We start from the raw sequence: 18,535 nt of genomic DNA, 5'->3' as shown, positions 1-18,535 counted from the left end.
CTTTGTCTCATCTTCAGCAAATGACTCGGCAGTATTTTACCTGCATTGAATCCTGGCTTAATAACTCTGAGCTTCTACTAAATCCAAAGACAATAAGAACCTACTGCTGTTCATTCCCAAAACATATAACCTGAATAGGTCTGCCTTCACTGTTACCTCTCAAAGTAAAACAAAACTAGAAACTGTCTTGCACATAAAACTATTTGGGTCATTATAGATGCCAACTATACATTTAATTTGCATATGTATCAGACCATCAAAAACACCCACCAGCAACTTGGGACACTTTACAGAATCAAACTCTAAAGCTCTAAAAAAACTTGGTATCTATGCTTCTCTTACCATCCCTACTATATGTCTGCCCATTCTTGACAAATCTACAGACCATACTTAAATCAAAGCTAGAACATTGCAATAATAAAGTGTCAAGGTTTACAACAAGTCTGCCTTATAAATCACAGCACTGTACTGCCCTAAAACAGCTAAACTGACTTGCCTCACCTAATCTTAGCTAATCATGGCACACAATATCATACACAATACACAAAAATGACAAATCCTGAAAAGAATCATGCAGAAATATGCACAATCAAGGTAACTGCATTCAGAACACAAACTTCTTTAATGGTCACAAGTGCAATAACCCAGTAGGAGATGCCCTAAACTCAAATGATATCACTAAAATATGGAACTGAATCCCATGCTCACTGAGGTTAACTAATGACACCCTCATCTTCAAAACTGATCTGAAGAATTACCTGTTAAGGTATTGGCTTTGCTCTTATTCAATCCTTGGTTAACCACTCACAACTTAAATATCATTCTGACTGATTTATGTTAGTATACTGCTTAACTGTACCTCATTATGAAGACCATTCCTTATTTTGAGTCTTAAAAGGTTCATGCTCCTCAGTTTTTCGCACTGACAGGTCTGTCACATATTCAGTGTTAAGAATTTATTTTAACTAATGTCTATAGAACATAATACTGAATCATATTAATTAATCAAAAGAACATTTTATAAATATAAAACAACACATTTAACCGTCCTGTTGCCTTCCTAGTTGAAGTCGTTAGTAACCTGTCAGTAAGCGTTCCTCATTTTTCCTGTTTATTCCACATTATGAGCGATAGTGCTCCAGAATTTGGAGACAACAGGCTGAGAGCCTGTTAGCTGAGCTGGTATATATTTACTCAACTCATATTATGTTACTAAACCACCTGTAAATATTGTAAATGCTCCTACCCCATCCCCAATATCTCTGTATAAGGCAACTTTTCTCACAAATTTATCGATGTTTGTTGTCTACACTTCATTAGTTGTATCTTAACACTGTTGCTAAACATAAAAACCTTCTCCTTACTCTATTACTAGTCCTCCACCTTCAGTTTTTTAACTTCTCTCTCTCGTTGACACTCAGCTTCTCCTAATTTCATTCTCTAGCACTATTAGGAAATAACAGAAATGTAACACTATCTATTCCATTATGACTTCTTCAGCTAAGTATGATATGTAATCACTACTAAACCTTCCTCTTCCTCTCTACTCATGAACCTCCTTAACTGCACGTAATACAACCTACTCATGAATTCAACTGTGTTTGTAATCTCTCTCCACCTGAACAATTCTTTACATTTGATTAACAGTAATCACTATAATTATTGCATGATTATTTTATGTTTATTATTTGTAAACATTTGATGTCTTGGTTGTATTCAGTTTTTAAACATGCGACCATTGCAACTCAGCATTTTAATGCCATTCATTACACATTCATATTATATTCTTAGTTTCTGTGGATATTTTTTCATGGACCTCTTCTAAAAAGATTTGTTTCTGCCTAGTTGGACTTCCCCAGTAAACAAATGCTAATAAATAAACTAATAAATATGACCTGTTATGTGAGCAGTCCAAGGCAATACCTTTAAAGCAATTGTTCAGTGACAACTATATGTGGAGGTCATCAAGTTTGATGTGACACATGTTACATGTGCAGAATGTGCCACCCCATTTCTGCCCACATTCTGACCATTGTCACAGTGGAGAATGGCTTCCCTGCCATATTGCACAAAAGTGTAGAGGGGTAACACATGTGCTATGCATGGACTGATGTCCAGCAGGAGTTTCTGCAAGCCATAAACTTGGAGCAGGCCCCTCTGGATAGACTGGCAGAGGCAGTGATATGTGGTTTGCACCCCGTCCTTCAAGAGATGGAGATATGTACAGCATCATGTCACTCTTTGCCAAATTATGTCTAGAAAGTCTTACTATGACACATTGAAATTTATCAGAGCTGTGGTCTGGCCCACCACCTGTGGCTGTGATGCCTGCACTAGTGGATGTGTGGGCCATGCTGTGGCTGGATTATATCCATCTTACCTCCACATGACTTGTACCCACCTGCACATTCATTGCTGTAGCTGTGTCCTAAGCTGTGGCCGGTCATCCCTGCTAGTGTGATTCTATCCCATTGTGTCCCGGGTGCCATGGTCCCCATGAATTTGTGTTAGTATCTGTGGTATCTGGCTGACTGCTGTTTTTGTTTTGGGTCTATATTACAATGTCAAAGTTTCAAAACTTCCAATCTAATATGGTCGACACCATATAATGGAAGTCTTGAAACATCAAAAATGTAATAAAATACAACAACCTACAAAAACAAACCATTTAAACACTCTAAGCAGGGGGGCACCCCCCTCTCTACTTAAATATACCAACTCTGAGATTGCACTACAGTGCAGAAAAGGGAAATCTTCCCTTTCCGCGCTGTACAGAAATCTCTGTTAAAAGATTTGAAGTTTCAAGACTTCGATCATATGGTGTCGACCATATCAGATTCGAAGTTTTGAAACTTCAATCTCCTGATATAGACCCTGTTCTGGGTATATCTGCATCTCATTTCCATTCCTGAGGACCCTATGGTGTACCACTCTTGGATGTCCATGTGCCTGATATATGGGCTACTACCTTTGCTATTCTAGTATGGAAGCCTGATGAACTAAAGAGTAACTGGGTTGCTTCATTGTGTCATTCCCACATTTCATGGTTGTGTGCACATCATGACCTTTCTCTCCCACTGTTTTCATGGATTTGTCTATCCTTGGATGTGGTTCCCCTGGCTGGCATCTTCAGTGTGCTGTATGTGTCATTTCTGCTGTGTATTATGGCTCGCCTTGTTCATGGCTGATCCTGCTGTGACATCTCCACTCTGGGCCAGTAATCAAGGAGCCTGAATCCTTGCCACTGACACTTGAGAGGGATGTTCACTTAGAATACAAATGGATACACTCATCGTTTCTAGATGCAGACCTCCCTGCATCAAGTACAATTTCCCTTAAGAGCACCCAGGGAAGGCAACATGCTCAGTCCGGGGGCTGGTACCTCTCTATATTTGTCCAGATCCCCAGTAGACACAGTTCAAAGTTGAGTCCTTAGCTGGGTTCCAAGCTACGTTCTTCCATACCCTTTCTTTGAAACCAGTGCTTTGTGTACCTGCTCCATGCAGCTGACACACACACAATCTTTGAGATTTGATTTACACACACACACACACACACACACACACACACACACACACACACACCTGGGAAAAATGGGCACAAATTCATCTGCTGTGCCACCTTCTGCCCAGAATATAAGGTAGGTATCACTGCCACCAGAACCCCTGCCATCTACATTAAGGCTCTTACAAGAGTACCCAATTATACTGAGTGAAATTAATATTAATACAAATTGAAATGTTGACCAAACAGCAAGGCTTTAAATAGTGCAGGAGTTATCACCAAATAAATAGGCAAATACTCTCAAAGCTTAAATATTTTCAAAAAAGGGCCAGTTACAATGAGAAGTTTAAATATGTTTAATAACAAATAATAAATAAAAATGAGCATTCTAAATATATTTACAGTAAACACAAGAGTTTCAGCCACATGAAATATTAAAAATAACACTGATGGAAAGTTTCATACAGTTATAGAAAAACAGTATTTAGCTAGTCTCACTATCTATTCCTGATTGACTAAAATAATTACTGTTCCTACTTACTGAATAGAGCAAAGCAAGATGGGTGAATGGCCCTTGTTGTCAGATCCAAGACAGAATACAGACTGCTCCTGAGTCTGCAGTCTCCTCTAATATTAAAACATTATTTCTGCACAGAATAACATCACATACATCTGGTCATCTGATTATTTCCCACACTATCCCCTATCACTAGAATCTTGCAGGGTTTAGCATCTATGTGCTACAGTACACACAGACAGAGCTTTGTTCAGATGTAGTGCAGCTGCTGGAAGTCATAAAACCATGAAACAATTTCACTGTTCCTACGGGAACCACAGCCTATTCAATAGCACAGACACCGTGTCTCTGGCTCCCTTCAAAACCATGGGATAACATCTTTATGGCTTAACCCATGAAGTAATTTAATTTCAAGAATATTTTGCAAAGTCAGGTGGATTAAGATTAACCTCTTCACTTCCAGTATATGCTGTTACAATGTATACATTTAAGCAGTTACAATAATGCATGTGTGTTTCTTTTTCTTCCAGCAGGGCACACTGTTGATACATTTTAACACAATCAAACCTCACAAATACATTTTCAGAACAAGCATCTGTACAAATCAGTTTGATATACAAATGACATATAATTATTTACAAAATTCCAGCTAGCTGTGCTGCCATATGTTACAGATCCACTGCCCTATTTCTTCAGGCATGGCTGGTGTTACCTCCTATCATCACACCTGCATTTCTGGGTTTTAACATGGAATTCTGCCATTCCTACTATTTAAAATAGTCTTTGTACCCTTTTTACATATGGACTGCCTATGTGGTATACCTACTTTGCTGACCCAGTCATGAGTGACCTCATTATTGTAGCCAGTATGTGGACAATTACGTATCCCTTCCTTCTGATGCATATCTGTGCCTTTTGCATTTGCAGTGGACTGGACCCATGAACGTGTGTGTGTGTGTGTGTGTGTGTGTGTGTGTGTGTGTGTGTGTGTGTGTGTGTGTGTGTGTGTGTGTGTGCACGCGCATGTGTGTGTGTGTGTGTGTGTGTGTGTGTGTGTGGTGCATACCCTATTTGCATGTATTCTGGGGCTTGCCTGCAGTGCTATATCTGTGTGCTACTACATTTGGATGTATAGTTGTTACTTATGCTTTGACAATGCTCTGGTTATTCTGCCCAGAAGCTGTGTCTTCCTATGGTGGGACTGTGGATGGGGGGTTGGCTACCAGGGGATTCCCATGTTTTATTTCTGTTTTTTTTTTTCTTTGATAAGACTGTGCTGCTTTCTGCTTTTGTAGTCCTACTACTATTATGTTATGCTGCTGTGTTTGTATGGTTTTGGTACGCTGTGCTTTGTATGCATTAATGTTGCTGGTGATATTTTCATTGTCTTGCACCCTGCTAAGAGGAAGGGCACTTTTACTTCTGTTTTCCAGTTCACACCATTGTCTGCAAAATTGTGGTATGGCTTCTACATGTTTACTGCTCTATGGCTTCTCTTACAATAGCACACATTTTGGAGACATACTGAAACTTCTTGACTCACAGGTTATGCTTCTGTCACTCGTATGGGTTATTTTTGTTTGTTTGTTTCTCTGACATTTGCAGGTATATTTACTACATGTCATCATCTACATTTTCTTCCTTACCCATTTGTACATCGGCCTTCTGGCTCCATTGAACATTATAGCTTGGTGAATGGTTAGCTTGGTGCATTGCAGTTCACGTAGATGTAGAGCAGCCATGAAGATTAGTCTAAAAGCAAGAAATTAAAGGTTTGTGCATGGAGTAAGTTTTACTAAGTATTGTAGCTCAGAAGTACCACCTTGGAGAGGGCCAGCACATTCATTATGATAAAGTACAGTCAAATTGCTTGAAATGTCATGATGTCAGACTACTGAATAAGAAAAGGGCTTAGGAGTAAAGTCCTACATGAAGAGTGTGGAAGAGCTGACCCCCTGTGCAAAACATCTGAAGAGCGAACCTACATTGAAATGTACACCTATATGAGAGAAACACATTCCCACTTAAATGCATATTAAGCTCTTAAGTAAAGTAGAGTAAAAAAAAAATCAGTGTATTTTGTGCTGCTTTTGCAATGAATTCTATCTACATTTTGTTGTAGGTATTCAGAGATGGACATAGATAAGTTATTGTTGCACAAAGGTACCTTTTGCAGATATGAAGTACGTGTTGCTTGTTTCTGATGTCCTCGTCATTTTCTCCAAGTGCTTGCCTTCCTGTGATGCTTCAGGATTAACAGAAGTGGAAAATGGCTTAAATATGACATCTGGTTAATACAGATAGTGTGACAAACTGCAGATTAGTGCACTGGTTTCAAGATTATATACATTTCAGTCATTAATGACATCAGTCTTTTTACAGTTTGGACTTTTAGGATTCTGGCTATCGAAGCAGGAATGCCTTAGACACATAAAAGAACTGCAGAAGACATCTCAATGTTTATTAGACTTGTCTTTCATTTAGTACTTCTGAACGTACAGTTTACAAAACAGCTGTTCACAGTACAATGTCACACTGACATTACAATGTAATAATTAAAATACACCTTAAGAGACCAGAATAACCACTTCTATTGTGGACTTAAATAACAATTAGATGAAGCATCTGATGAAGCATGTGAACAGAAAAGCTCAGCCTGTTTGCTGTTTTAAGTCCACAACAGATTTAATTATTCTGTTTTTGAGACATCTTTTTATGTTATGTATAAACATAATAGATGAGAGTTTGTTTTCTTATATTAGAGTTTTATGTTTGAATCCAAAAGATGGCTGTCTAGGGGGTGCAACAGGATATATATCAGTCTGTTGATTAAGGAATTGACAAGGAATATCAGATGTTTGGATACAGATTCTGAGAGAGAGAATCGATGACAGGGCTGGTGGAGGAGACAGAGACTAAGAGAAAGAGAGATGACTCTGGAAGAATATTGAAAGCAAGGAATTGTACATAATGAAGTGTACAGTTGGGAAACAGAGCGGGCACATGATTAAACAAGCATATATTAGAAAGGTGATAAGGAATTGCTTACTTAAATGTGAAGGGAATACAAGAATATAAGATCAACAAAGGATTGTGGACAGAAAATATAGTCTGCGTTTTCAGATACAAGGGAGGTGCAGTAAGAAAATGCCTTACTAAGGGTTGCTACAAGTAAGTATGATTGAGCAAAGAAGTAACAAAGTAGGATGAAATGCTAAATAAATTATTTACCTTAATCTTTGAAAAGAAGCATCACATTAGGCTTCTGGCACAGGGAAGTGGGGGGGAGGGATGGGACAAGGAGCAAAGTTAGGAAAGGAGTCCTGAAAAAAAGTGTTAAGGGAGTCCCTATTATGTCATCGAAGATGAACATCATCAAATGGCTGCTCTTCAAACCACTCTGAGTGAGATCACATTACAGTGGGGGGGGGGGTCAGGAAATTTGCCCTTTCCCCATTGAAGTGTGATCTCGTAGTTGGTATATATATATATATATATATATATATATATATATATATATATATATATATATATAAAATTAGCGAGGATGTGGGGGCAGCCTCACACATGATGGAGGGTTTCAATGAATGGCATTTCCAATGAAATGATGTGCATCTTCAATATAATAAAGACCCATGTTAAGAAGTTAGGAGGGATTATGGAGCAAAGGCAAAGGAACCAAAAGATCCCCAATCCTGGATGTTTAGGGAGCTGAAAGAAATGATAGTAGATGTGGTACAAAAGCTGGACATTCTTGCCTTCTCTTTGGACTGGTGCTACTTAATGGAAAAGGACATTAGTTCTTCCATTTCAGAAGAGGGGGATTTGAGAAAGAAACAGGGTAAATGCATATTTTATCATACTTTATCCTGGAAATGGCATTAAGAAGTATAGAAAGTGGCAGGCTAATGGATTTTCTAAGCAGCAGTTTGTTGACAGATAATGGTTTGTTACATCATGTATTTCATCATTAAGCTGAATGCAATTCTTTAACTAGGTGATAGCAGATGGAGATAACTGGAGCTCATTGCATATGCTGTACATGAACTTAAAAAAGCCCTTGAAACCAAAGGCACACAGCATGCCTTATAGAGATCATGTGTTATGGAGTGGATCTTAAGATAAATAGATGCCTGGAAGGTTGAATTGAAGAAGGGAAGCAGGGGACAGCAGTAAGGAGGAATGTCACTAGTAAGAAGGCAATAACAATTAAGACACTGCAGGGCTTCTTACATTGTTGTGTATGGGTAGTATCTTTATAACATAGTAAGTACACAAATCAGAGCATAGAACACCTTGAACACTGGCCATAGACAGAGGATTTAGAAATCAGAACCAAACAGAAAAGTTGACAACTGGGATATGATGGCAAAAGATTGCAAAAATGTGCAGGATCGGTGAAGTTATCTCAGGGTTAAGTATGTTTCAAAAGACTCAGTAGTAGAACAGAGAAGAGGTATCCAAATGCCTTACCTCTCTCCTGTTTCTATCACAATGACAGTATGAAAGTCCTCAACAATACTAGAGTAGAACAGTGAGTTGAGGAAACAGATAGTGTGTACCCTAAGATCACTCTCCCAACTTACTAATTTCTAGGGAGCTTCCATCTGCAATAATATATGCCATTGTCAAAGCCAGTCAGGAAGAAGGATGACAGACAGGCAGAAATCAAAGTGATGAAGAGCACAGAAATGGCAAGGAGGTAGGAGGGCATGAATAAATAATTAACGCACATGACAGTGCTTCTGTAAAAAAGGGCACAAAAGAGTGCAAGAATAAAAGAAGGATGGCACATAGGAGTACTCCATTAATAAGCAATGAGACCTAATAAAAGTCTATGAATAAATAATGAGATCTAATTACGGTACATGAATAAATAATGAGGTCACATGGAAATGCATAAATAAAAAATGACAGCATACAGGAATGCATCAGTAAATAAAGACAACACATGGGAGTACATCACACATGAGTTCAGCACAAGTAAATGCATAACAAAGCAGTGGGGGTACATGGTAGTGCATAAACAAACAATGAAGACACATAGGAGGATATGAATATAAAATGAGAACCCGACACTACAAAAAAGTAAATGAATAAATCATAAGAACATATGGGAGTGTATGAATAAACAATGATCGCACATAGGAGTGCATGAATAAACAAGGACACATGGGAGTGAATGAATAAACAATGAAGCCACATGGAAATATTATATGGATACTCTAGGAGCACACAAGGAAGTACATGAATAAACAATGACGGCACATGGGAGTGCATGAATAAATAGTGAGGGCACATGAGAGTGCATGAATAAATCGTGAGGGCACGTGTGAGAATGAATAAACAATGAGGGCACATGGAATGAATGAATAAGCAGTAGAAGGCACGTGGGAGATCATGAATAAACAATGAGGGCACATGGGAGTGCACAGATAAACAATGACGGCACATGGGAGTGCATGAATAAATAGTGAGGGCACATGAGAGTACATGAATAAATCGTGAGGGCACGTGTGAGAATGAATAAACAATGAGGGCACATGGGAGTGAATGAATAAGCAGTAGAAGGCACAAGGGACCATATGAATAAACAATGAGGGCACATGCAAACATGAATGTAAACAATAAAGCCACATGAAAGTGCATAGATAAACAACTGTGAAACATAAAAGTGAAGTGTATTGATAAACCAAGAAGTGCATGAATAAAAAATGAGGGCATATGGATGAGCACAGATGGGAGTACATGAATAAACACTGAGGGCATGTATAAATATATGAATAAACAGTGAAGGCACATGGAAGTGAATGAATGAAAAATGAGTGTGCATATTTGTATATGAATAAGCAATGATGCCACATGAAAGTGCCTGAATAAGCAATGAGGGCTCATTAAAGTACATGAATAAACAGTTGCAGAACATAAAAGTGTGTGAAAACAAGGAATGCACATGAGACTACAGGAATAAAAATTGAGGGCACATGGAAGTGTGTGAATAAACTATGAACACGCATGGGGCTGCATGATTAACCAATGAGGGCACATAGGAGTGAAAGAATAAACAGAAGGCACATGTGAGTGCAGGAATAAAGAAAATGAGGGAACATGGGAGTAAAGGAATAAACAATAAAAGGCAAATAGGAGTGAATGAATAAACAGCAAAAGTCAAATGGCAGTGTAAGAATAAACAATAAGGGCATAAGGTAGTATATGAATAATCAATTAGGGCACATGGGAATGTAAGACTAAACAATGAGGGCACATGGGAGTGCATGGATAAACAATGAGGGCACAGGGGAATGTATGAATAAACAATGAGGGCACATGGGAATGTTTGAATAAACAATGAGGGCACATGGGAATGTATGAATAAACAATGAGGGCACAGGGGAATGTATGAATAAACAATGAGGGCACATGGGAATGTTTGAATAAACAATGAGGGCACATGGGAATGTTTGAATAAACAATGAGGGCACATGGGAATGTATGAATAAACAATGAGGGCATATTGGAGTGCATGAATAAACAATGAGGGCACATGGGAATGTATGAATAAACAATGAGGGCACATGGGAATGTATGAATAAACAATGAGGGCACATGGGAATGTTTGAATAAACAATGAGGGCACAGGGGAATGTATGAATAAACAATGAGGGCACATGGGAATGTTTGAATAAACAATGAGGGCACATGGGAATGTTTGAATAAACAATGAGGGCACATGGGAATGTTTGAATAAACAATGAGGGCACATGGGAATGTTTGAATAAACAATGAGGGCACAGGGGAATGTATGAATAAACAATGAGGGCACATGGGAATGTATGAATAAACAATGAAGGCACATGGGAATGTTTGAATAAACAATGAGGGCACATGGGAATGTTTGAATAAACAATGAGGGCACAGGGGAATGTATGAATAAACAATGAGGGCACATGGGAATGTTTGAATAAACAATGAGGGCACATGGGAATGTTTGAATAAACAATGAGGGCACATGGGAATGTTTGAATAAACAATGAGGGCACAGGGGAATGTTTGAATAAACAATGAGGGCACATGGGAATGTTTGAATAAACAATGAGGGCACATGGGAATGTTTGAATAAACAATGAGGGCACATGGGAATGTATGAATAAACAATTAGGGCATATTGGAGTGCATGAATAAACAATGAGGGCACATGGGAATGTATGAATAAACAATTAGGGCATATTGGAGTGCATGAATAAACAATGAGGGCACATGGGAATGTATGAATAAACATTGAGGGCACATGGGAATGTTTGAATAAACAATGAGGGCACATGGGAATGTATGAATAAATAATGAGGGCATATTGGAGTGCATGAATAAACAAAGGGAGTACATGGGAGTGTTTGAATAAACAATGAGTTTGAATAAACAACAGTGTGCCACTCAACCACAGCCAATAAGGCAAAACAACGTATACAACACACTAGTCATAGGCGACTTTATAGTCAGGCACACTGATGTCCCACTCACCAGGCTAAACAAGGTTACTGTCAGCTGCCTGTCAGGTGTCAGATCCGCCACATAACCCACACACTCAGGTCACTCCACAACAAGTACAAATATGACTCTGTCATTGCCCATGTTGGTGTGAATGACCTGAGATGTACCTCCCTGGACTACATGAAAAGAGACATGGAAGAGCTATCCAATCTTGTAGCCCAGGCAGGTATGACCCTAGCCCTAAGTAGCATTCTGCCATTGCCCAGAATGATACTGCAGTACAAGGAAAAAATGATTGACTTCAACAATTGGCTAAGCTTCTGGTGTCATTCTAAGGGGATCCAGTATCTGTCTGCTTGGGATGACATGGTCGACAGACCACGATGCTTTGCCAGAGATGGCCTGCACCTGTCGCCCCCGAGATTCTGGATACTGGCTAAGGCTCTTGCCACCCCTATAGTGCCTTTTTTAGGCAAGGTTCAAATGACAAATTCACCACCGTAACAGGAACAGGCAAGCAAAAACTGAGGGTAATGCTACTCAATGCTAGAAGTATAAATCTCAAAATGCACTCACTCAAGGCACTCCTTAAAATGGAAAACATCAATATCTGTGTAGTAACTGAGACCTGGTTCAAGGCTCCAGAGAGCACCCCTGCACTACCAGGCTATAACTCATACCACACTTTTCGGCCATGTAACCTAGACTGAAACACCAAAGGTGGAGGTGTGTCCATATTCATTAAGGATATCCACACCTCCAGGCTAGTTGCTCAGCATAATGCATCCGAGGTTATCCAAGTGTAACTAACTCTGGGCAAAACTGCAATCCAAATTGTAGATTGCTACAGATCCCCCACCATGCCCCAGGATTCCCACTCCTCTTTTCTTGATGTACCAACAAATATTAGGGTTCAACAAAATGCCCTAATAATGGGTAACTTCAACTACCCCACCATTAACTGGCAAAACTACTCGTGTACCAACTTCTTAGCTCAACACTTTCTGGAATTCATAAACTCCAATGCCTTGGATCAACTTATACACACCCCACCAGGGGTAACAATATCCTAGACCTAGTCATTACCAACATGAGTGACCTATGTTCCACACCTGAAGTCAGCTCCTCGTTGGTCTGATCCGACCATAAGCTAATCACCCTTGATATCCACATCCCACCCCCATCCCCCATTAAGGAAATCATGGTAAAAAATTTCTCCAAAGCTAACTTCATGCTTCTTAAGACAGAAGTGGTGAACTTCATGACACCCATGCAGATGGACAATACAGTTACAACTGCTGACTCCTACACAAATGCACTCTACAGGCACTTACACGAGTGCATGGATCATGCTATCCCAAACAGAACCAAGAAGCTATCCTCCAAAAAAAGGAAGCTAATCTGGTGGTCCCCTGCCATAAACAAACTGTACAACAGAAGGAAGAAACTGTTGCAAAAGAGAGTAAAATCCCATGAGTGGAGGAGCTCCCTGATCAGCCTCAGTAAGAAGCTGAGATCTCTTATAAGATCCTCCAAAGCTAGCTATGAAAACAAAAGTGCCACTAATTCTAAGGACAGCCACAAAGCATTCTATATCAATGTCAAGAATCTCGATGGCAACACCCAGATCTGCTCTGAGTTACAGCACAACGGCACGAAAATTACAGAACCAACTGATATTGCCAACATCCTGGCAGATGGGTTCAGTGCTAATTTTACCCCCCCTCACCCCCTAAAGGGCCCATATCTATAAAGGAAGAATGCAGAGTCCCTGTAATCACAACTACACAGGTAAAAGTTGCACTCTCTAAAGCCAAAAACACAGCATACATGGGACCGGACAACATCCCAGGCTGCATTTTACATGAACGTCAGAACGAACTGACTCCCCACCTAAGCACCATGTTCAATAATATCCTTGTATCAGGATTTGTGTCCACTAAATGGTGCACAGCAACAATTATCCCACTCCACAAATGGGGAGCCATCACTGATCCTGGGAACTATCGCCCTATTAGCCTGACGAGCCTGGTCTGCAAGGCCATGGAACATATCATCATGGAACTCATAAACAAAGACATTGGTAACCTCAAACTCTGGATCCCACCCAGTTCGGGTTTGTGAAAGGCAGATCATGCCTCCTGAACCTGATTGACTTCTTTGAGGCAGTCACCAAAGCCATAGATGAGGGTAAGGTGGTTCACACAGCCTATCTTGACCTCGCCAAGGCTTTCGACACAATCCCCCATTCTGGAATTATAGCTAAACTCACTAAACTAGGTATAAATCCCTACATCACAAGATGGGTTTCCAACTGGCTCACTGACAGAACCCACACTGTAAAAGTTGCAGACTCCAAATCTGACTTCAAACCAGTGAAAAGTGGAGTACCACAGGGTTCAGTCCTAGGACCTCTCCTGTTTGCTATCTACTTCTCTGAAGTACAGGCTAACACAGAAGGCCTCTGGCTAACAAAGTTCGCAGATGATTGCAAACTAGGAGCCATAGTCAAGTCCCCAAATGATGTGGGCATCCTACAGAAGGGCCTCGCTGAGACAGATGCCTGGTGTTCAAGGCATGGTCTCAAGCTCAATGCCAAAAAGTGCAGTCTCATCCCCTTTGGTAAAAACTCTGTACCCATGAACTACCACATAGGCAGCAATCTACTTAACACTGAATGCGTGATAAGAGACCTTGGGATCTAGGTGGACAGTAGTCTCTCCTTTGATAGTCACATCACCACAGTAGTCAGGAAGTCCTTCTACCTGGCACACCTCATCATAAAAGGGTACTCAACCAGGAAAAAAGAGGCCATTGTTCCCCTCTACTCGGCACTCATTAGACCCATTATAGAGTACAACGCCCCTTTTGGAATGTACCTCACAAGACATCTGCAGCAGCTGGAAAGGCCACAGAAGTACCTCACAAAGAGGATTACTGGCCTCAAACAAATGCCATACACTGACTGTCTCAAAAAACTCCAGCTTTACTCCATAGCATATCGCCTACTCCAAGGTGATCTCTGCCTAACATATAACGCTCTGTCAAACCCAGAGCTGCTGGACATGCTACAGCTAAAGAAATCCCAATCCCTCTGAGCTACATGCTCTAGGGACCTAAACCTTGTCACCACAATAAACAGGATATGCTGGAGGGACAGATTCCTATCCCAGAGACTTCCCATACTCTGGAACAGGCTACCCATCTCTTTCAAGCAAAGTTCTTCATTAGCACTCTTCAAGAAAAAACTTGATGAGTGGATGGGAAATAGGAAATACACCCCGGGGATCACTTCTGTGTCTCTGCTCGACAGTGGCACAGGAAAATAACTTTCTTGTGTGGCGTAAGCCAGGGAACCTTGTTGGCTAGCCTTACGTAGGCCCTTGGGCTGATAGCCTAGTACCTACCTACGAACCTATGAGGGCACATGGGAATGCAAGAATAAACAATGAATTGCTCTTTTAAATGAATTGCTCATTTTGCACATTAATTATTTTGTACAGTTTTTAAACAAAGTTTTTTATATCATTTTCTTAAAATCAGGTCATCCTCAGTGTGCATGATTATTTTTGGTCAGCTTTATTCATGCTTGCTTATTTATTTAGTATTTGTATTTATATTAAAATGTTTTTAAATACCTGTACTTTTGCTTTTAGAAGCTAATTGATATTTAGCATGTGACATTTCAAACAGCTGCACTTTAAATAGCTGCATTTTACATTAGTTCTGTTTGTCTGATGACATCTTGCTCATAGAAGAAAGACAAAAGCACTTACACTACTTGTTTGTAGGAATTAAAACTTGTTTCAGTGGATTATAACTTGCCTCAGTGGATTATATTTTGTTCCTTTGATTTGTCTTGCCACCTGTGGTTGTTTTTCAGCATTTTTTGTATATAAATAAACAGTAAGACCACATGTGAGTGTTAGGGTTGCCACCTTTTCAAATGCTCAAAGTGGGACATGTTCTGCAGAAATGTCAGATTTTCCAGGACAAAACATACCTACAGCCGTGTATAGTACAGAACTTTACTTTTTTGCACAAATAAAAGCTTATTCTAGTAACATTTAAATTGCTTATGCTACTCCACATAACATATAGAAGTTTCATATATAAAATAACTGTTTTATGCAACTATTAAAGAAAACTTAGGAAATATTTTTGTCCTGACATTTGCTATTTTTTGATTTTTTTCAAAGGACACAATTGCCTAAAGAGGGACTGTCCCTCACAAAGTGAGACAGGTGGTAACCCTAGTGAGTGTGTAACTAAACAATAGTGCCACATGAAAGTGCATAGATAATCAATGAGGCCACATGGAATTGCATGAATAAACAATCGTGGAACATAAAAGTGTGTGAATAAACAATGGTGGTCCATGAGAGTACATGAATAAACAATGAGGGCACATGAAGGTATATGAATAAATAATGAGGGCACATGAAAGTATATTAATAAATAATGAGGGCACATGAAAGTATGTGAATAAACAATGAGGGCACATGAAGGTATATGAATAAATAATGAGGGCACATGAAAGTATATGAATAAATAATGAAGGCACATGAATCTATATGAATAAACAATGAGGGCACATGAAGGTACATGCATAAATAATGAGGACACATGAAAGTATATGAATAAATAATGAGGATACATGAAGGTATATGAATAAACAATGAGGGCACCAAAGGTATATGAATAAATAATGAGGGCACATGAATGTATATGGATAAATAATGATTGCACACAGGAATGTTTGAATAAACAATGTGGGCATGTGGGAGTGTATGAATAAATATTGAGGGCACATGAAACTGTATGGATAAACAACGAGGACACAAAGAAGAGTATGAATGACTAGTGTGAGCAGATGGGAGTGCGTTAATAAAAAATTATGCTACATAAAAGTGCATGAATAAATAATAAGGCACATGAAAGTGTATGAATTAAGAATTGCAGAATTTAAAAGTATGTGAAAACAATGGCACATAATGTAAGGCACACGGAAGTAAATGAATAAACAATAAAAGTCACATGGCAGTGTAAGAATAAACATTGAAGGCACATGGAGTGCATGAATAAACAATGAGGGCACATGGAGTGCATGAATAAACATTGAAGGCACATTGGTGTGAATGAATAAAGAATGAGGGCACATGGAGTGCATGAATAAACAATGAAGGCACATGGAGTACATGAATAAACAATGAGGGCACATGGAGTGCATGAATAAAAAATGAGGGCACATGGAGTGCATGAATAAACAATGAGGGCACATGGAGTGCTTGAATAAACAATGAGGGCACGTGGAGTGCATGAATAAACAATGAGAGCACATGGAGTGCACGAATAAACAATGAGGGCACATGGAGTGCATGAATAAACAATGAGGGCACATGGAGTGCATGAATAAACAATGAGGGCACATGGAGTGCATGAATAAATAATGAGGGCACATGGAGTACATGAATAAACAATGAGGGCACATGGAGTGCATGAATAAACAATGAGGGCACATGGAGTGCATGAATAAACAATGAGGGCACATGGAGTACATGAATAAACAATGAGGGCACATTGGTGTGAATGAATAAACAATGAGGGCATATGGAGTGCATGAATAAACAATGAGAGCACATGGAGTGCATGAATAAACAATGAGGGCACATGGAGTGCATGAATAAACAATGAGGGCACATGGAGTGCATGAATAAACAATGAGGGCACATGGAGTGCATGAATAAACAATGAGGGCACACGGACTGCATGAATAAACAATGAGGGCACATGGAGTGCACGAATAAACAAAGAGCAAATGGAGTGCATGAATAAACAATGAGAGCACATGGAGTGCATGAATAAACAATGAGGGCACATGGAGTACATAAATAAACAATGAGGGCACATGGAGTACATGAATAAACAATGAGGGCACATGGAGTGCATGAATAAACAATGAGGGCACATGGAGTGCATGAATAAACAATGAGGGCACACAGAGTGCATGAATAAACAATGAGGGCACATGGAGTGCATGAATAAACAATGAGGGCACATGGAGTGCATGAATAAACAATGAGGGCACACGGAGTGCATGAATAAACAATGAGGGCACATGGAGTGCACGAATAAACAATGAGGGCACATGGAGTGCATGAATAAACAAAGAGCACATGGAGTGCATGAATAAAGAATGAGAGCACATGGAGTGCATGAATAAACAATGAGAGCACATGGAGTGCATGAATAAACAATGAGGGCACATTGGTATGAATGAATAAAGAATGAGGGCACATGGAGTGCATGAATGAGGGCATTTGGAGTACATGAATAAACAATGATGGCACATGGAGTGCATGAATAAACAATGTGGGCACATGGAGTGCATGAATAAGCAATGAGGGCACATTGGTGTGAATGAATAAAGAATGAGGGCACATGGAGTGCATGAATAAACAATGAGGGCACATGGAGTGCATGAATAAGCAATGAGGGCACATTGGTGTGAATGAATAAAGAATGAGGGCACATGGAGTGCATGAATAAACAATGAGAGCACATGGAGTGCATGAATAAACAATGAGGGCACATGGAGTGCATGAATAAACAATGAGGGCACACAGAGTGCATGAATAAACAATGAGGGCACATGGAGTGCATGAATAAACAATGAGGGCACATGGAGTGCATGAATAAACAAAGAGCACATGGAGTGCATGAATAAACAATGAGAGGACATGGAGTGCATGAATAAACAATGAGGGCACATTGGTATGAATGAATAAAGAATGAGGGCACATGGAGTGCATGAATGAGGGCATTTGGAGTACATGAATAAACAATGAGGGCACATGGAGTGCATGAATAAACAATGTGGGCACATGGAGTGCATGAATAAGCAATGAGGGCACATTGGTGTGAATGAATAAAGAATGAGGGCACATGGAGTGCATGAATAAACAATGAGGGCACATGGAGTGCATGAATAAGCAATGAGGGCACATTGGTGTGAATGAATAAAGA

This window comes from Protopterus annectens, chromosome 15.part0 (genome assembly GCF_019279795.1).
Source record: "Protopterus annectens isolate FY-2018-M chromosome 15.part0, PAN1.0, whole genome shotgun sequence".
Taxonomy (NCBI): Eukaryota; Metazoa; Chordata; order Ceratodontiformes; family Protopteridae; genus Protopterus; species Protopterus annectens.
This window is presented reverse-complemented; position numbering follows the sequence as displayed.